General features: G+C 42.7%; 1 non-coding gene across 1 annotated transcript; it reads left to right on the top strand.

Moving 5' to 3' along the window:
- The first annotated feature begins 5,256 nt into the window (after window positions 1-5,256).
- Window positions 5,257-5,363, top strand: LOC112650647 (U6 spliceosomal RNA). The gene has a single exon (XR_003130339.1). It is a non-coding gene; the product is annotated as a U6 spliceosomal RNA (small nuclear RNA).
- Window positions 5,364-20,854: the final 15,491 nt, after the last annotated feature.

The raw sequence follows: 20,854 nt of genomic DNA, 5'->3' as shown, positions 1-20,854 counted from the left end.
CATAAGATTCCAGAGACATAAAATTGCAAGGCAGGCAGAGGAAAAGCGATGCCTGTGGGTTTGTTTGGAAGCACACCCAAACTTCACAAGACAGACGGAGCAGCCCTAACGGACAACATGAGCTAGGAGCCTGGTTCTCCATCACCTTCTCTACGCTGGCTCTTCTTGTTCCAGGGCACATTGAATATAGAAATGGATGGTAGAAATTTTACCCTGAATTCCCCTTTGACTATTATTGGTTTTTAAAAAATGGATTTGGGGATGTGGTCTTGTTTGTTTCCATCCTCTGAAGCATGGAATCAGTGACCCTCCCTATGGGGAAATAAGTGTGGGGTAATGTGTAGGTTGTTTCCTGCCTTCTCCGCCTTCACTGGTGGTGTTTGCTGTGCATCTCTACTCGCCTAGGATGGTTGGCTGGTGCTATCTCAGTGCAGTTACCTTCTTTCTATTATGTCACTTCACCTTGCTTTCCCTACCAATTATCAAATCATTTGTATCAAACCCCCTGTGTGTGTCTGATGGCCTGGGCTCCACCATCATGCTCATCACCAACACTGGACCCCAGAGCAGCGCAAGGCACCGAGGGAAGCCCTGTACAAACACGGTGATGGGGAGGAGGCATGGAGACCCACAGGGGCAACATATGCCTCAGATCCTGGTATTTTCTCAACTCATGTTGTGGTAAAATCTGGGCCCCAGCAAGGCATTAATTTATATTTTTATTTGTGAATGCATTTGTGTATACAAACTCTTACCTAAATCTGCTAATGCTTCACTAATAAAAAATAAAACAAAACCCAGTTCTGCATGCAATACGCCCAAGTTTTAAGACAGGGAAAAGTAAATTCATTAAACTAGTGGGTTTGATGTGCAATCCCTGGTGTCAGATGGTGAAACAGATGGTTTGTAAGCACAGAAGCAAAGAAAACAGCATGAGTTTACTAAGAGCAAGCCATGCTAAACTAACCTTGTTCCCCTTTATGAGAGGGTTGACATGGATAAAAAAGAGAGATTCCTTAAAATCAGTATATGTCAGTTTCAGTAAGGTTAAAGTGGTTTCTTTTTTTTTTTTAAGATTTATTTACTTATTTATTTATGATAGACATAGAGAGAGAGAGAGAGAGGCAGAGACATAGGAGGAGGGAGAAGCAGGTTCCACACCAGGAGCCCGACGCGGGACTCGATCCCGGGACTCCAGGATCGCGCCCTGGGCCAAAGGCAGGCGCTAAACCGCTGAGCCACCCAGGGATCCCCTTAAAGTGGTTTCTTGAGGACAAGATGGAGAAAAGTCACCTGAATGGTAACGTGGTCGATTTGTTGCTACTGAAACACGTGGTCAATGGGCCTGTGGCAGCCTTGATGAAGGTATATGGAGGCACGTCATAGGACTTTTAATTGTTTCCAAATTTTTTCAGTAAGTTGAATGAAATTTGCATAAACCCTAGCACAACATTTTAGAGATAGTACAATGAATATAAAAATCAATATTTTTTTTTAAGAAGGAAAATAAACCCAACCGAAACAACACCCCAAACTAATGGATGATTTTTAATAAAGGCAATGTAAAGTCTTAAGTCTGTGTCTTAAAAAATGCACAAGTATATGATGGAGGAGAATTGACTTCTTGTTAGTTCATGAAAAGAAGACATGGATATTTTAGTCAATTTCAAATGTAATGTGAGTCAACCGCATAAAATGGTTTGCTGAGTAATTGAGTAGTATCCGTATCAGATGGAAATGCCCATCACGTTCTACTTTCTAATGGTCACGCTCACCAGTAGTACCATTTCTAAGATCATGTGTCTGATTTTGGGAAAAACATAAACAAACTGGAGCGGATCCAGAGGATCTGACCAAGTCAGTTGGAAAATGAAGATCCTTTCACGGAAGGGCTTGGGGGAAAGCACCCACATGTACTGAATGTCTGTCTACTCTGAGCGTAAGAGAGAAGGAGAAAAGGCTGGAAGCAAAGAGGAGGATGGAATAAGAATTGGTTAGTTTCCTAGGGTTTTAAAGAATAAGTAAATGTGTAGGAAGTAGCCCCAGAGCAGACGTTATCCAGAATAGGGAGAGAGTAAGGCTTTTTTTTTTTTTTTTTTTTTTTTTTTTTGAGTAAGGCATTCTATAGCTGTTGCTTTCTTTGTGTGAGTAAGGCTAAGGCACATGTGCCTGCGTGTGTGCGCATGTGCACGTTGTGTGTGTCTGTATATACGTCCAGGTAAATAAGTAACTAGGAAGCAATCAGAGTCTATTATCTTCATCGGTTTGGCTGCTTTCACAGAACACCACGGACTATGTAGCTTATAAACAACAGAAATGTATACCTCACAGTTCTGGAGGCTAGAAGTCTGTGATCATGGTGCCAGCATGGTTGGATTCTGCAAGAGTCCTCTTCTGAGTTGCAGACTGCTGTTTTCTTGTGCCTCACAAGGCAGAAGGGGAGTGAGAGAGCCGTCTGATGTCTGTTTGGTGAGGGCACTAATCCCACTCAAGAGGGCTTCCCCCTCATGACCTAATTAACCTCCCCCAACTCCCACCTCCCAGTGCTGTCATATTAAGGGTTTGGTTTTCAACAGAGGAATTCCGAGGGGGGACACAGACATCTAGTCCCTAGCAGTATACATTTCTGCTCCCCCTTCTTTCCCCGTGGCTCTCTCCGGGGGAATCCTATTTGTCCTCAGCCACATTTGTTCGTCATTCCGTATTCACTCTTGTCACTTATTTAGTGCCAGGCCTTGTGGTAGAAATTGGAGATGAAAGGTTGAATAAATTCAGTTTGTACATAAAGGGAGCATAGTCTCGAGGGGGCCAATGGGCGTTGTGCCTGCAACAACTCTCACTGAGAGCCTGAGAAGTGCAGCGGAGAGTCTAGAGTCACTCTGTTATCAGTGAAGTGTCAACTGTACAGACTTTCAGAGCTGCAGGGAATTTTGGACATCTGCTCAGTGCATGGTGTTCAGACCGCGCCTTGTGGCATCCTAGGGCCTTTGCAAATATTTCTGAGGGGTTGACGTGTGTGAGAGGGAAGATTCAATCACAAGATGTCTGGGGTCCTCCTTCCTCACACTTCAAGCAGAGCTGCTTCGCTTCTGTTTTGTCTGTTCATCATCCACATCCAAATGAAGTTGAGGAAGGGGTACCGCTATTGCTAAGTGTTTAGCCATGCCCCACATCCATGCAGGAATGTAGCGAACCCTTTGTGGCCAACAGGTATTGTGGTTTGCTTGAGGTGATGAAAGAAATGTTTCTGGTCATGTGCCCATAAAGACTATGAAATCTCTTCATTCAGGGATTTGCTGAAATACCAAATAAGCAAAGATCTTCTGTGCTTCTAAAATCATTCTAAGATTTTTCCCTCAAAAGGTTAGCTCTCTCATAAGACTTCAAACCCCCCGAGGGCAAGAATTTCACTTGTCATTTTTGTTTCTCAAGTGAGTAATGCTGTGAGCATTAATCCAATTTTTGGTGACTATATGAAGAAACAATGGAAAATAATGGATTCATTGGATTCAGAACAGGTCTTCTGACTGATTATGGGACACAAAATAAAATGCTGGAACCTTATTCAATTCTCAGTAACCTGACATGCGGAATATACATATCTTCGTTATCCTGTATTAGCTGTAACTATAGCAATCAAATTAGATATTGATTGGTGTCAGAGAAGAGCTGAACATTTGGCTCTGAAGCGGTGTCATTTCTTCCATCTGTGAACACCCCGTCTCCTGTCCCTTCTTAGTGAATCCTGGAATCTAAGTCACAAATATTGACAGAATCCTGCCAAATTTGTATTGCTCAGAGGAGGGCTATGTAGCTTCTTTCCTTGTGATGCACTGACTCACTGAACAGCTACCCTTGTGGATTCCAATTAACAGGAGTTCTTGTTCTTTCTGGTCAGACTTATAGGCAAATCTAACATCTCCAGGATCCCTTTAGCCACTTCTGAGTGTGGGCTGGAAGCACTCAGACACCCATGGAGGTGCTCAGTGACCAACCGACCCATGACTGTCTGACTTGGGCTTGACCAGACTGAAACTATCTATTGTGGTTCTCCACTGAGAAGGTGCCTTTTGGGCGTGAGAAGACATAACATAACTAGAACAACATAACTAGATAGTGTCTGGAAAGGGTGCTTTTCCCAGTTTTACCAAAGGGGTTAACCTATAAAGCTGCTCCTGGTACATGCACACACATACACACGCTCTCAGCCACTGATGTATTCATGGAAAGAGGCTTTAGTAAAGAGTGGAAGCCAAGATTTTATATATAGACCAAAAAGGGCAGGGATAGTGTTCTTAGAAGGGAGTTGACAAGAAAAAATGAGTGGGAAATATCAGAAAGGGAGACAGAACATGAGAGACTCCTAACTCTAGGAAACGAACTAGGGGTGGTGGAAGGGGAGGTGGGCGGGGGGGTGGGGGTGACTGGGTGATGGGCACTGAGGGGGGCACTTGACGGGATGAGCACTGGGTGTTATTCTATATGTTGGCAAATTGAACACCAATAATAGATAAATTTATATATATAAAAAAGAAGGGAGTTGACAGGCAATTGCTGTAGGTTAGACCAAGAAAGCAAAGAAAGGCCCTGAAAAACTACGGGAATAGGAAGGATCCTGCTTTTGATTAGCAATTCATAAGTCTTAAATTTTATGCTTTTTTGGGCTGTCGCCTTTATCTAGAGTAAACGGAATATTTTAAAAATTGTTCCTCAGACTCTTATCTGTACATTCTAAGACCACAACTTTATAGGTGGGTATAATTTTCTTCATTCTGAGCAACTGAATTCTATAGCTAAGGACACAGAGACAGACCTTTTGTCAGGAAGCAGAGACCTGCTTTTAGCTAGGGGACTTATCAATAGTAACTTTTCCTCAAAGCAAGTCCCAAATCTCAAAGATGGCTCCATTTTGGAGGTGGGAGTTGGGCAAAATGAGTGGAGAGAGGGAGATACAGGCCTCCAGTCACAGAATGAGTAAGTCATGGGAATAAAAAGAAGAGCATAAGGAATAGTCAGTGATATTCTGGTAGGATGTAATGGGACAGATGGTAGCTATACTTGTGGTGAACACAGTGCAGTATATAAATGTGTCAAATCACTAACTTGTACACCTGAAAGTAATGTAACATTGTATGTCAACTTTACTAAAAAAAAATCCAAAACACAAAAAACAAAAAACCCCAAAAACCGTGGCTCCATTTTTTTTTTTTTCAGGGATGCTCATTCTTCCTGTGAACTGGCTTTTCAAAAACTGGAGTGCTTACTTTGGCAGCACATATACTAAAATTGGAATGATACAGAGAAGATTAGCATAGTCTCTACGCGAGGATGATATACAGATTCATGAAGCATTCCATATTTGGGACGCCTGGATGGCTCAGTAGGTTAAGCGTCCGACTCTTGACTTCAGCTCAGGTCATGATCTCAGGGTCATAAGATCGAGCCCCTAGTTGGGCACATGGCTTGGTGGGGATTGCACTTGAGATTCTCTCTCTCTCCCTCTCCTTCTGCGCCCCCCTCCCCGACACTCTCACTCTCTCTCTAAAATAAATACATAAATCATAAAAAAAAAAGCTGGAACCATATTTCATTCTTTCACCCACATTCAGTACCTGTGGAGCACCTACTATATGCCAGGTTCTGCACCTTCATTAGTTAATTAGCCACTGTCCTTATCTTCAGGAGTATCCTGGGAAAATGGACAACTGTTTCCAGTATGTGTCACAACCAAAAAAGCCAACCAAAGATAACACTGAGAACAAAACCAATAATTGATTTTGCTCACAAATCTCTAATTTTGGCAGGGTTCAGAACACCAACTCCTCTCTGTTGCATGTCTTCTGGAGAAGTTCAAAGGCTGCAGGCTGGGATCACCTGAAGGCTTGCTCATTAATCTATCAGGAGGTCGACTGGCTGTAGGCTGATAGCTGGGGCTGTGGCCACAACACCTACGTGTGGCCTATCTGTCCAGTCTTTCCAGTTCTTCACTACATGATGATGTGAACTTTAGCATTTAAATTCTGTACCTCGAAGTGCAGAATGCTTTTGCCTTCAACTTGCCTTGAGTTTTGAGATGTTGGTTGAGTTATGGGAAGCCCACATATTTACCAATACTGAGGTCTGCACACAAGTTCCGTAATTTTGATGTGGATTCAAGATACTGTTGGTATATGCTGAGCATGTCACAGATGCAGTCAATGCCCTGCTCCTGTCCCCTTTGCCTACCCATGCTCACTGGCAGCTGCTGTAGACGGTTTCCAGAGCATGGACAGCTTCCCACCCCAGCACCTGCTTTGCTTTGTCTCTGCCTAGGGGCGGGCTTTCTTTCTTTCTTTCTTTCTTTCTTTCTTTCTTTCTTTCTTTCTTTCTTTCTTCTTTCTTCCTTTTTTTTTTAAGATTTTATTTATTTATTCATGAGAGACACAGAGAGAGAGAGAGAGAGGCAGAGATATAGGCAGAGGAGAAGCAGGCTCCACACAGGGAGCCCAATGTGGGACTCGATCTCGGGTCTCCAGGATCACGCCCTGAGCTGAAGGCAGACGCTCAACCGCTGAGCCACCCAGGTGCCCTGCCTAGGGGCTTTCTTGGCATCCCGAGAAGCTTGAAGAGAGAGCCTCAGACAGATTCAGCCCAGAAGTGCAGGGACATCAGGACCCCTGGCATGGGGGTGGGGGGTCACTCACAACCACTATGAGATGGAAATCAAGGGGTAAATGCTGCAGTCTTCACAGTAGAATAATTCAGAGCAGGGGTGACTCTATTTTGCATGACTGGACTTGGCTGACCTTGAGAGCACATGCTTCCTTGCAGTTCGCACCCTCTTCTCCCCACTTTTGTCCTGATTCTAAAGCAAGTTCCTCAGTTTCTGAGAGGGTTCCCAGCAGGACTGAGCCCCAGTAGCTCGTAGTTAATGGCTTCCTTATTCACAAAGCCTTTACTGATATTTCTCCTCCTGTTATTCTTTCTTTTTTCTTTCTTTCTTTCTTTCTTTCTTTCTTTCTTTCTTTCTTTCTTTCTTTCTTCTTTCTTTCTTCTTTAAGTTTATTTATTTATTTATTTATTTATTTATTTATTTATTTATTTATTTATAAGAGACACACAGAGGCAGAGACATAGGCAGAGAGAGAAGCAGGTTCCCTGCCGGGAGCCTGATGCAGGACTTGATCCCAGGACCCCGGGATCACAACCTGAGCCGAAAGCAGATGCTTAACCATTGAGCTACCCAGGCGTCCCTTGTCTCACTTTCTTGTCCCTCTTTTCTCACTGGTGTGTGCTGGGGTCTTATTTCAGATATAGTACCAATACCCATCTCCTTCTTGGCTTCTACTCCCAAGGGAAGGTAAACTCAAGGTAGGCATTGCTTAGGAATGATGTTTTCTCCCCCACTGCCGCCCGGCAGTGATTTATTTAAGCACATGATCAGTTTATGATATGATTCCAATAATTATAAAGGTTATCTTCTCTGAGACAGAGCTGGAACTCAGATGCTTCAGGTGCTCAAGATTAGGCAATTACTGTCTTCCAAAGACCTCTTTGTACAAGTTCAAACACATATGTGTGGGCACTTTTGTTTTTTAGGTGATTGAGGAAAGAGGTGCCAGATGTTGCTCCTGTGTGTGCTTTTGTTTTGTTTTGTTTTTTGTTTTTTTTCTGTGTGTGTGTGTGTGTGTGTGTGTGTGTGTGTGTGTGTGTTAGTGGAGAGACACTTGGAGGTGTGAGGGGAGATAAAGACCATACAAGGCTAGGAAGGCAAAAATTGTCTGGATAGTTGCCTCACACTCTTCCCTTACTGTGTCCTCACGGCTGAGGGCCTGGTTGGGAGCCTCTGCGGGAACAGTGCCAGGGCAAGTAACAGAGTCTGTATTTTGTGAGACACTGGGAAGGCTTGGGGTACACACAGTCCTGCTTTGGGACCAAAGTGGCCAAAGGCAGCACACAATGAGCAACACATGCCCTGCACCCTCCTCCCGCCCTCTGCCCCAGCCCCAGCACGCAGAGGGCGGGCTGCTTCTGCCTCAGAGCTGGGTCTGTAGAAATGTCCAGAACTTGGTGGAGAATCAGGAAAGACCCAAGGCAGGGCGTGGAGGCTGGGCCAACAGAGGCTGCGTTCTCTGTCAGGGGCTAGTGGGCTGCAGGCTGTCCCTGAGCAGGACAGAGCAAAAGGCCTTGGGCAGGGCAACTTCGAGGAGGAGGATAAACTCCTACATGGACAGGTAGAGGCGCAGAGCTGACCAAGTTTGGGAGACTTTGCTCCTGTGGCCTCCTTCCGACTCACAGGCTCCTCGGCTGTGTGCTTTTGCTGTGAGCTCGCCGGCAGCCACATGATTTCAACAACCTGTGGACAAAAAGCTTGGGAGTCAATTATCCCACATTCTAGCTCTGTCACTAACAACACCATGGGGCAAGTCACGTTTCTGATTTCTCTGCGCCTCAGTTTCCTTCATTGTATAATGACCTCCTTGGCAAGATGAAAGCTGAAAATTCTTTATATAAAGTATTTTTAATTTTTATTATTTTTTAATGATTTTATCCATTCATTTATTTGAAAGAGAGAGAGAGAGCGGGAGGGGGAGGGAGAGAGAATCTGAAGCAGACTCCCACGCTGAGCACGGAGCCTGACGCAGGTTTCCCTCCGACCACCCCAAGATCGTGACCTGAGTTAGAAGCCTAACCGACTGAGCCACCCAGGCGCCCTGGAGGTTCTTTTTAATTTTAAGCTAACCAGAGTTCTTTCTCCAGAAAGCGTTGTTGGACCTACAGAGACCTAGAGAATGTCCCATCATGGTGGGATACCCCTCCTGCCTTGGAGTTCAGAAGTGGTCTGCGGCCTGGGATCCTCTTTCTCCTGCAGACCTCTTGGAAAAAGTGCCAGGTTATGGACAGACCCTGTGGCACTGAAGAGGACCGTCAGCCACAGCTTTTGCCTGAATTTCCACTTCGAGGCTTTATCTTAAATGTTTGAGAGATAACTCCTAAATTGATATTTTATTGTCCTTGAGCCCCCATTCCTTTGCTGAGTTCATCACAGATCACAAATGTGAGCATGAAACAGTTTGCCAAACTGGCAACTAACTGTACCTATTTGTGGTTAGTTTGGAACGAACCTGAAAGTGCCTCTTGCAGCTGTCTGCTTATTCTCTGCCGAGCCTCTGATTTCTCTCCCATGCTTTATAACTGACACCTTTCTATTATTTTTACTCCCCGCAGAGCTGGCTGATTGCTGTTTCAGAAAGTTAAATGGAAAGCCTCCAGTGGAGGTGTGATATCATGGTATCCCTGCTTTCAAGAGTGGAAAGCCCATCTTCATGGTGTCATAATCTGGGAGCCGAGGGCCGAGATTTCTCTGAGTTAGTGGCTTCTCCTGGCCAAAACTGTGCTCTCGGTGGCACAGCAGAACTGGCTGTGAACTGTTCCTTCATTTCTGATTAGCAGCCGAGCTGGTCAGTGATCACACGAGACAAGTCTGACAATAAGAAAATGCCACTCTGCTTCAGAAGTGATATTTAAGGAAGGGTATTGTCCCAAGGGTCCCAACCGGGCAAGACTGTTGAAAGAAAACAAAAATCACATGTGATCCAATCAGAGGGTCAGGGGGAAAACACATGATGAAAAATGTTTAGAAGCAAATTATTAATATCTGAATATGCCAGTATAATCTAATAACAAGAATATCTAATTTTTTGAATACCGATTATTTATCAGCTGTGTTCTGAGCACTTCTCTATATATTAACCCACTGATCCTTACCGCCACCCTATGGGGCAGGTATTGTTATCCTTACTTTATAGACGAGAAAACCACAGCACAGAGATGGCAAATAACTTGGCCGAGGTCACTCAGCTACCAAAGGGTCAAGTCTGGGATTTGAAACCAGACCATTTGGTTTCAGAGCGTCCACACTTAATCAGTCTACAGCTTCAAGAGCAAGGATGTGTCTATCCACATGGCAAATGAAGAAAGGAAAGTCATTACCTAGAAGCATATGTCGGGTCAAATTAGAAGTGGAGGGGACACCTTAATTTATATAGTGAAGTGTGTCAACTATATCTCAATACAACCCAGAGGAAAAAAAAAGTAGAGAGGCCACAGTGAATCCAAGCCCTCTGGCATGGCTTCTCAGGCCTTCCTGAGCCTCTTTGGTGAGCCTTCCTACCCCAAATGCTGCCTCTGCCCGTGGAACGAATTTCCTGGAATCCAATAGGCAACTTTGTCTATACCCAACTTGATTTGCTCAACTCCCTGCGCTTTTATATACCTTTACATACCCTTCCTGGAAAGTTCTTCCATCTAAGTTTGGAGAAATCCTCAGTTCTTTGGACTCAGCTCAAATGTCAACTCACCCTTGCGACCTTCTCAGGCATTTCTGGCTGGGTTGTTGCTCATTTGCTTCCCACCTGGCTCATCCCTTCACCATAGCTTGTTTCTGGTGATCTTGTAATTGCTTTCTCTCTCTCTCTCCTCACTAAGCTGCGAGCTTTTTCAAAGCGGGGTAGCATCTGGCACACTGCGTGGCACATAGCTGGTGCTCCCTAAGTGTTTCCTGAAAAAAAAAAAAAAAAGCCTAATATTATTATCTAAAGTGTTATCATCATTAGATAAATTATGGGCGTTCAGAGGATCTGTCTTGAAGCTAATGTAAAGGACTTTATTTGGGGCTCTAATCATCCTGATAATTTTCTCTATCCTTTCACATATTTTGACTTGTTTGTGTAAATTGTTTTTTTTTTTTTTAAGATTTTATTTTTTTATTCACTAGAAACAGAGAGACAGAGAGGCAGAGACACAGGCAGAGGGAGAAGCAGGCTCCATGCAGGGAGCCCGATGTGGGACTTGATCCTGGGTCTCCAGGATCAGGCCCTGGGCCGAAGGCAGCACTAAACTGCTGAGCCACCTGGGCTGCCCCTTGTTTGTGTAAATTGTTAACGCTTCATGAATATTTGACAATTTGACGCTGTGATGTTACATATGAATTAAACAACCACTCTAACAATGACGTTGACCATACAGCGTAGATACAAGTCTCATCCTTATTTTCTGGGCGAGTCGTGAAACCTTCCCTTTTCATTCTACGGGGTAGGCAGCTGTGCAGGATGAACTATAGGAGGATATGTTGTTTCTATCCTGGACACATGGGAGTTTAGAATTTTTGACTAATGACAATCGGAGAAGGACAAACATTATAGGACAAACATTCATTTGGGGAATATAAAAAATAGTGAAAGGAAATAAAGGGGAAAAGAGAAAAAAATGAGTGGGAAATATCAGAAAGGGAGACAGAACATGAGAGACTCCTAACTCTGGGAAATGAACAAGGGGTGGTAGAAACAGAGGTGAGGGGGGGTGAGGGTGACTGGGTGACGGGCACTGAGGGGGGGCACTTGACGGGATGAGCACTGGGTGTTATTCTATATGTTGGCAAATTGAACACCAATAAAAAATAAATTAAAAAAAAGAATTTTTGAGTAATGAGCATCAGAGGTTCTTACAGTCTTTAAACATGGGATTCATTTGAGAATAGTTCACTCACAAAATGGAGATAAAACATTCATTGATTTTACAAAGGAGGGAAAATTGAAACCGATTCCAAAATCTGCCTTTGCACAAGTGTAGCTCTGCCTTTTCCCAGAATGATTGCTGGCCTGTCCGTATACCTGGCCCAGTGTGACTGCGTGCCTCAACTTTGTCTTCTGCTCCTTTGTCATGGGGCTTACCTTCTCCCTCTACAATGCGTTCCTACCCTAGGATTTGCTCTGCACAGTCTCTTACAGACTCCTTTCTCCCAGTTTTTCTTTACTACGTCCTTCTCCCTCGTGCAGTCTATTCTCTTGCATGTGGAGTTTTTTCCCCCTCTTCTGTGGTTTGTTTCTTTGGTTCTCCCCAACACTTGACCCCCAGTCTTGGAACCCTCAGCCTCTCCCTCTACCCTTCGTTATCACCTTTATGGCCACCTCTGCTTAGCTCAGCGTTCGTTAATCCTGTTTACTCACTGAAACTGTTTTGGGGTGTATGGAGGTTAAATCAGGACCTTGTAGTGAGCTCTTGGTTTTTAGAAAGGTCATCTTCTTGCCCTTTGTGGGGAAGGGGAGAACTATTAGCAATGTTCAACCATGGAGAATCTGTCTCCATCCTCACATCTATCCTCCCTCCAGAATCAGAACAACCTCCCTATCCATGGAATAGCTTGGCCTTTTCACTTTAAAGCTCAGCAGAACATTTTACATAATGTTTTGATGTGGTTGTATAAAACGGATCCCTGCTGATAAAGAAACACTTCTCGAAAAAAGTTCTAATTTTCAAACAATGAGTATAAGCTGACCGCCCTGACCCTTACCTCATTTCTGAGCCTCTCCTCGTTGGGCTGGGCTGCAGGTGGCTGGTAATAACAAAATTGGATGTTTACCAATTTATACAAGTGCTTGAGGAAATTTGATTGAACAGTCTTGAAATGGGGAAGGAATCTGTAAACATCAAAGCCAGAAACCCTAAAGGGAAAGATATATAGATTTAACACAGTGAAAAAAAAAAGAGATGGCGATCTGGGAAAAATATTTATGACACATGTAATAGTCAAGTTAAAATGCTTGGTTTAGCAAAGTCTAACAAATAAATTAGAAAAAGATAAACATTTGGAATAAAAAATTCAATGAACATACTAAAGAGGTTCCATTTTATTAGTAAAGAAAATATAAATCAAAACAATAAGTTAGATTGGACACAGTTTAAAGTCTGATAGGAATGTTGATAAGAGGGTGAAAAATTAGATGTAGTCATACCAATATACACCTATTGGAAAGGCTAAAGTAAATACTGACTGTACCCACTGCTGACAGGATGTGGAGTGGTTGGAACTCTCATACATTCCATTTGTGAGAATGCAACATGGAACAGTCACTCTGGAAAACAGTGTGGCAGTTTTTCCTAAACTTTTTTTTTTTTAAGATTTTATTTATTTATTCATGAAAGACACACACAAACACACACAGAGAGAGAGAGAGAGAGAGAGAGAGAAGCAGAGACACAGGCAGAGGGAGAAGCAGGCTCCATGCAGGGAGCCTGACGTGGGACTCGATCCTCTGACTCGGGATCACACCCTGAGCCAAAGGCAGAAGCTCAACCGCTGAGCCACTCAGGTGTCCCAGTTTTTCCTAAACTTAAACATACCACATGACCTAGCAATTCCACTCCTGGATATTTATTCTAGAGAAATGAAAACTTGTATTCATACACACATATACATAAATGTGAATGTTTATTCCAGCTTTATTCATAACTGAAAAAACTGGGAAGAACTGTCCTTCAATGGATCAATAAACTGTGGTATAGCCATATAATGAAATACTTAGCAAAACAAAAACAAAAAACCAGAACTATTGGTACATGCAGTACATGTACCAGTTTGGACAAATCTCAAAGCATTATGGTGAGTGAAAGAAGCCAATTTCAAAAGGTTTCATACTTTCAGACTCTAACTTTATGATATTTTTGAAAAGACAAAAAATTATAGGGACAGAGAATAGATTAGTGGTTGCCAAGGGCTTAGATGCTGGGAAGTATGCTTACAAAAAAATAGAATAGGGGAGATTTAGGGGAGATGAAATTGTTCTGATTATGGTAGTGGTAGCACAAATCTATATGTGTGTTAGGATTCATAAAACTGTATACCCAGAAAAAAAAAGCACATTTCACTCTATGATATTAAAAAAAAAATAAAAAAAAAATCATGAGCGTGTACATTGGTGCCAACTTTATGGAGGATGATTTAGCCATTTGTATCAAAATGCAAAGTATTGTCTATTCTATTAGCAATCTCACTTTTGCTAAAAAGTAAGGAATCTTCGGCATGTGTGCAAAGATAGCACAGGGATGTTCATTGCTGGATTTTTTTATAATTGTAAAAAGAAGATACAAACTATACATCTGTCTGTGGGGATTTAATTTCAAGTTATGATACCTATGTACAGTGGGAATCATACCTCCATTTAAAATATGTAAATCTACGTTTGTTTACATAGGGAAATGTCCATAATTTATTATGTAGTGAAAATAATAGTTTACAAATAGCATCTATGTCATGAACTTGTTTTGTCCAAATATGTATTCATAGAAAAAAAAATTCTGGAAGGGTGTACACCAGGCATATCGACAGAAGTCATCTCTGGGTTGCGGACTTCTAGTGATCCTCATTTTCCTTTTTGTACCTTCCATAGTCTTTTTATCTTTATATCTTTCCTATTGTCTGAACATTTGACCTATAAGCATGTATTAACTTATGTATTTTAAAAATTCGTTTTTATTTTTACGACAACCCATGCAAAATTTGAAGGTGTGAGTTTTAGACCATGATAAAATCTTCCCAAGTCAAACAGATGTGTTCAAATATCATGGGCTACACAAAAGTTTATACTGTCCGTACCACATAAACTAGAAAAAAGAGCTTCTAGTGCATCTTTCGAGGACTGCTGAGACCAACAATGTTATTCCCACCATTTAACTTTTCAGCCTTCAATATGTATGGGTTACCAACACTCTTCCTCATTTTTTAGAAGTTGTAATTCTTGGGCTGAAGGAACATACCGTCAAGGTGTTTAGATGGTTAAAAACCAAATAACGCACCTTGTTTAGTAAAGAGTATGATTCGATGCATATGGTGATTGGGAGGATAAAATGGAAAGGTTATCTATTACTAAATTTAGAACTTATGTCCTGATAGATTGATGGTCGATTTAAATATAACTTCTTGTCAAGGCTCTGTTTTCAGAATCAGATTACTATGACTCCACAGTTTCCTTGAAGTCTCACTGTCTCACATTTCTATTGGCCTTTGCCTGGTTTTAAGAAAATGAAGAGGGTGAAGCTGCGACTTTGGTTTTCATTGTGTCATGGTTTATATGACACACTGGTTATCTCATAGAAATATAGGGTGACAGACAAATTGCCAAAGAAATAATTGTCATTATCTCATTGAATCTTAGCTCATTCAAGACTCTCTCCCACACACTGAAGATTTCATTTGGGAATGCTTTTGTCTCTCCAGCTGCCCACATGTTTTTCTGATTCATCTCTCTCTTCTCCAACTTTGTTTTACTGACCACCCCCAGTGGAGTGCTGACTGTTTTTCATCTTGCTTCCTCTGTTTATCTCTAGGGATTTAATTCAATAAACAGAGTGGCTCGGACCAAACTTTGGGCCCTTGGGGTGTGGACGTGTGCTTTGGTCTCACTTTTTGTTACCAAAGGAGAGGGTTGTTTCTGACCTCTCTGACTCTTCCCCCTGCTGATTTTACTAGGACTTTGATATTAGTCCAGGGTGAGATTTTTTGAGGTGGTGGTGTTGCTTTTGTTAGGGGTGGTAAAGCCTTTCATTGCTTTGGGTCTCGAGTTGTGTTCCTTTATAGTTGTAAAAGTGTGCCTTAAAACATCAAATTCGAACTAGCAAAAGTAGAAGGTCAAGGTTACCATCCTGAAGGAAAGATGTGTTTCTGATTATTGATGCAGAAAACGAGAGCTACCTGGTAAAAGAACTTGCGGCTAGGTTTGATTTCACCAAGATTTAGATAATTCACTGCCTACCCTCCTCCACCCCCACCCTCCACCCCTACCCCGCCCTTGGTGCTCAGCCTCAGCCGCCTCTCCCAAGCCCCTCCCAGTGTCTCCCTTGCCGCCACACTCCCCTGGGAACTTTCAGACCAACAGGCCGCAAACTCAGAAGCCTGGGGCTGGGCAAGTGGTGCAGAGTAATAAGTCCGGCTATTGAAGAAGACAGGGATTAGTGGAGATTTGAGCAAAGTGAAAACAGCATATTTCTTCTAGAGGGAACCTTTTTTTGGCATCAGCCAATTGTTGCTTTGTGGGAACAGGCCGCGTGTGGTCAGATCTTCCACTGTTTCAGCAGAAGCAAGAAATAAAGATTTTTGTGTGACATTTTCAGTCTTGTCAACCACTTCAAATAGAACACCAACACACGTTAGTCCAAACTGTGTGTCAAAGGGCCATCTGTGGCCAGGAGCCACCAGTGTGCACCTTCTGATAAAAACTAACCCGTGAACTTTGGGAGTCCTGAAAGCTGGGTGCTGCTGAAGGCTCTTTCAAGGTCAGGACCAGCATGGACATAATTCCAGCAGCAGGCAGGGTACCTGGGACTTGGAGGAACCAGTCTTCGGTGGTCCTGCTGCTGTGTGCCAGCGACAGAGCAATTGGTTGCTAAAAATTAGCCTCTCTAGATCTTTTTGGAAGCCCCCAGGGCTCTTAGGTAATTCTTGGGAAGGAAATCTCAAGATGGAGACATGAGACATCCTGCTAATAGGCAAGCGGGGATTTGAGTAATTAAAGATAAAAAGGAGATGGGACCATAGTGGAACCTCAGCCTGGTGAAGTGGTTTATACTGGTTAATCTAACTGGACACATCAATTGAAAAAAAAAATCCACAAATTAGAATTTTGGAAAGGGGTCCTATTTATGAAGTTATTATGAAGCCCAATTATACTGTTGTTGGGGATGATAATAAAATAGTAATAATAACAAATGGTAATAAGAATCCAGCATCTGTCATGTAGTCAGCACTCACTCTACGCCAGGCACAGTGTAAGTACTTCACACGCACGAACTCTTCCAACACCAACCTCGCACAGTAGGTTCTACTATTACCTCCATTTGCTAGTTGGGGACACTGAGGCACAGAGAGGTGAGGTGACATGCCCAAGGATACACAGATAGGTCATACAAATAGAGAATGTTCACTTTGCAAAGGATCCCTGGGATTGGTTTAAAACCCTCTCACTTTTTTTTTTTTAAAACAGTTTATAAACGTACTCACCAAAAAGTTCTAGCTGGCCTAACCATTTTCATCTCTCCATATTCCTTTCTGTTCCTTATTACTGTGCATGCGTTATTCTAAAATATGTAAGGGTTTACTGTTTCCATGTGGTAATTTATGGTTTGCCTTTTTGTGGTCGTAAACTTTCTCCTCTTGCTACTTATCTACAAACTCGCCTCTTAATGCTATTTTTCTCAGCCAAAAAAATAGCATATGTTTTTCCTAGAAATTTTGTAAAAAATACAGACATATATGAAAAAATTGCTCCTAAAACCATCAACTGCAGAAAAATGCTTCATGTGGGATTCTTTCCATTCTCTTCTGTGTACATACATTTGACTAAAAAGGCCATAAATATGCTAATTATTTTTTATCAAATATAAATCATACATACACGTAACTATAGCTTTGCCTTTTTTCAGTTAATGTTCATCATGAGTGGTTTCCCGTGTCACTCCCTTTGAAAACATTATTTTTATTTTTAATGACTATGTAGAATTGTATCATATGAGGTACAATTACCAGAGTTGATTTTAGAATTTTCATGCCGTCGGATGATTAAATATTTTTAAAATGTTCATTCTTGCAGATAACGGAGGGACGGTTTGAACGTACGTCTTTGATCATATTTGTTGATATTTCCTCAGAATAAATTCCTTCCAGTAAAATCAGTGGGTCAAAGCCTGTACATACACGTTTCTAAGTTGCCTGTCAGAAGGTTGGGCCAATTCCCATGCCACTAACACCCCCAGTTTTTAGGATCTTCATTTCTACACCATTTCTCTCTTACCTTAACCTCTGATTTTGAATCTTTAGATATCTTTGGACTAGACCGTCAGTTTAGCTTTCTTTTCTCCTTCTAGTCTGTGTCTAGGGCTGCCCAGGCCCAGCAGGAAGTAGACAGATGTGGGAGCTTCCTGCTGAGCTCTGCTGGCTAATGGAGTCAATCAAGAGGAAACCAGCTTTAGGGTCCGCTCTGTGGGAAGCCTCTGGAAATGAAGCCCATTTCCCACTACTTTACAACTTGTGGGTGATTCTGCACATGTAGGTTTCTGGGGCAGGTAGCCAGCTAAGAAACTGCCCGGATTTCACTGGTCATCAGTTACCAGAAGCATGGCAACAAGGAAGAGATGTAAAGCCCTGCTCCCATGGCATGGTCACAGCACAACATCTGGACAGTTAGTCTTTTCTTTTTTTAAAAAGATTTTTAATTTATTTATTCATGAGACAGTGAAAGAGAGAGAGAGGCAGAGACATAGGCAGAAGGAAAAGCAGGCTCCCTCTGGGGAGCCCTATGTGGGACTTGATCCCAGGATCCTGGGATCATGCTCTAAGCCAAAGGCAGACGCTCAACCACTGACCCATCCAGGTGTCCTGGACAGTTAGTCTTTAAGGAGACAACAGTATTTGTTCCGTCTAGGTAATTTCAGAAGCTCTGAAGGGCACTGGTGCAAGGACAGGTCAAACCAATACAAGGCCACTGAGCAGTCAACAAAGGGAAAACCTATTCCTTAAGGAATCATCCTCAAAGTGCTAAAGGGGAAAAAGAGAGAGAGGCTCGCCTCCCTAGGTGATTAAGAGAGAAGGGAAATCTGGAACATTTTCTAGGATTTCTTTGTTTTTAATGACTTATTCTCTTACTAATATATCAGAGAGAAGGAAATTTCCTGGCAAAGACATGGAACCTGTCCTCCATCCCAGAAATCACGGCCAGGAATATGAATTTTTAACAAGTGTCAAAAAAGCACACTGGATCAGGAGAGAAGAATGCACACACGTCACTTCTGTTGTAAGAAATGCTTGATTTCTTTTAATCCCCAGAGTCTAATTATTTTCTTTCCGAGCTTAAGGGCACTGTCTACCCTCTGATTCTGTTGTTACACTTACAAATGAATCTGAGCTGATGGTATTATTTGCCTACTAATTTGGGTACTTAAAAAATATCTGTCTTTAATAATTCTCCTTCCTTCCCTTTCGTCTACCTTGTGTCCCACACCTTTCCATCTAATGAAGGAAGTGGTTTCTATACCCTCTCTCTTCTCTGTCCCTTTGGCCTCCTGCTTCTAGAATCATAGCACAGCAGAGTTAGTTATTTAACCCTATCCATCTCCTCCAATAGGTACGCGTACCTGGGAGGATAGGGGTGCAGACCAGAAGGGTTTCCCAACAATGGGAAGCTACAGAAGCAGAGACGGGGGAAGTTTATGGAATGGGAGATGAGTAGAGATGAGCTAGGGTTGGGGGATGGAGGAGGATGCAGGACCTGCAATTGGGCCTCAAAGGCTTTCAAATGTAGGGTTTGCAAAGGTCTTTGGAGGCTTCCTCAAGGAACTTGGAGGGCATTTTTGTCTTTGTAAGCAGTGGAGAACCCTAGGAAACTTTGGGTGGAGGGGAGATAGGATTAGACAGTTTTTGCTTTTATGCTGATTTTTATGCTTTTTTTCTCCTCAAGCAAAAATAACTCCATTGTGGTAGGGAAGATAAATAGGAAGGGGAAGAAACTCAAGGCAAGAATAGCAGTTTGGAGGTTACTACAACACAGAAGCCCAGGCTTTGGCTTGCTCAGGCAGGGCGATGGAGAGGAAAGGACAGATTTAAGAGATACTTGAGGAGTTCAGCTGACCTGACTCTGGTGCCTTTTAGAATGATAAGAGAAAGAGGGAGACAGAATGATGAAAAGTTAAGCAAGTATGACTATGATTTCCCATAGTCAGTGAGTGGATAATGATGTCATCAAGTGGCATAAAACATAAAATGCAGGTGGAGAAAGGATGAGTTAAAGGGAAGATAAGAAAACTACTTTGGGGGTTTACTCGCAGAATGTCCTGTACAGTGTTTGTGCTGGTAAGTGTTAGAACTTGCTTCCCAGGGGCACCCGGGTGGCTCAGTGGTTGAGCGTCTGCCTTCGGCTCAGGTCTAATCTGGGGGGCCAGGGATCAAGTCCCACATGGGGCTCCCCCCAGGGAGTTCTGCTTCTCCCTCTACCCATGTCTCTGCCTCTGTATCTCTCATAAATAAGTAAATAAAATTTAATTTAAAAAATAAAACAACTTGCTTTCCAAAAACAGAAGGGGAAAGGAAAAAAAAGCCCCGATTATCTCGGATCTCCAATGGTGTAAAATTGGTCCCCCGTTGGCCGATTTTAAGCTAGCCCCGTGGAAGTCACACACCGCGGAGCTGGAGCTGGGAAGAAATCCACAGTCAGCTCTTCTGAGCTGGACGGAGCTGACTCAAGCGCGCTGCTGGTCTTGCTGGACACTCTGTTGTGCATCAGGAAGCGGAGTCCAGGAGCTCAGGAAGGAGATGAGAGCTGCAGAGAGGGGGGTTCAAGTGAAGCCAAGGGAGTGGAGCACGTAGAAATAAAAAGAGAAAAGTAGTAATAGGAGGCATCTATATAAGGAAAGACAAGTTAGAAAAAGAGCAGTTAAAGAGGCAAGAGAGTCAAAGGCGAACCAGATTCATGAAATACAAGAGAAGAACTAGTTTCAGGAAGGAAGGTGTGGTTAATAGTGTCAAGTACCAGAGCTCAGGTAGCTGAAGGAGACTTAAACGAGGTCATCGGCATTACCAGTGACGCAGTCTTTCTGGGTTGGAGACATTTTTCTATTTTTCAACATGAAAAGTATTTTCTAATGGTACAAAAAGGAAACACATATGCCTCTCTTTCTTTTTAAGGAGCTCATTAATTAATTTGGACAGAACACACTCAGCAGGGGAAGCAAGAGTTTGCCTGAAATGGGCTGGAGGGTTTGAGTAAAAGGGAAGGAGTAGAGATGAAATCGTTCCAGCAGTTTGGCTGTGAAGGGGAGAGCTCCCAGGGTGGCATATTGAAGGTTGGGTTTTCAAAAGAATTGTAAGTCACTGATCAACTAGTAATTCAGGGGAATATTTTGTCTACAATCCAGGCTAACTTGCTGATCCCAAATGACAAGCAGAACAAACATTTTACTTGAGTCCAGAAGCAGTAATGATTTTGAATGTTGCTTATGTCTCAGTAGGAGTCACATTAATACAGAAGGCAATTGATTGCATTGGTCCAAT

Source organism: Canis lupus, chromosome 11 (assembly GCF_003254725.2).
Source record: "Canis lupus dingo isolate Sandy chromosome 11, ASM325472v2, whole genome shotgun sequence".
NCBI lineage: Eukaryota > Metazoa > Chordata > Mammalia > Carnivora > Canidae > Canis > Canis lupus.
The sequence above is the reverse complement of the archived record's forward strand: the minus strand, read 5'-3'. Positions and strand labels throughout refer to the sequence as shown.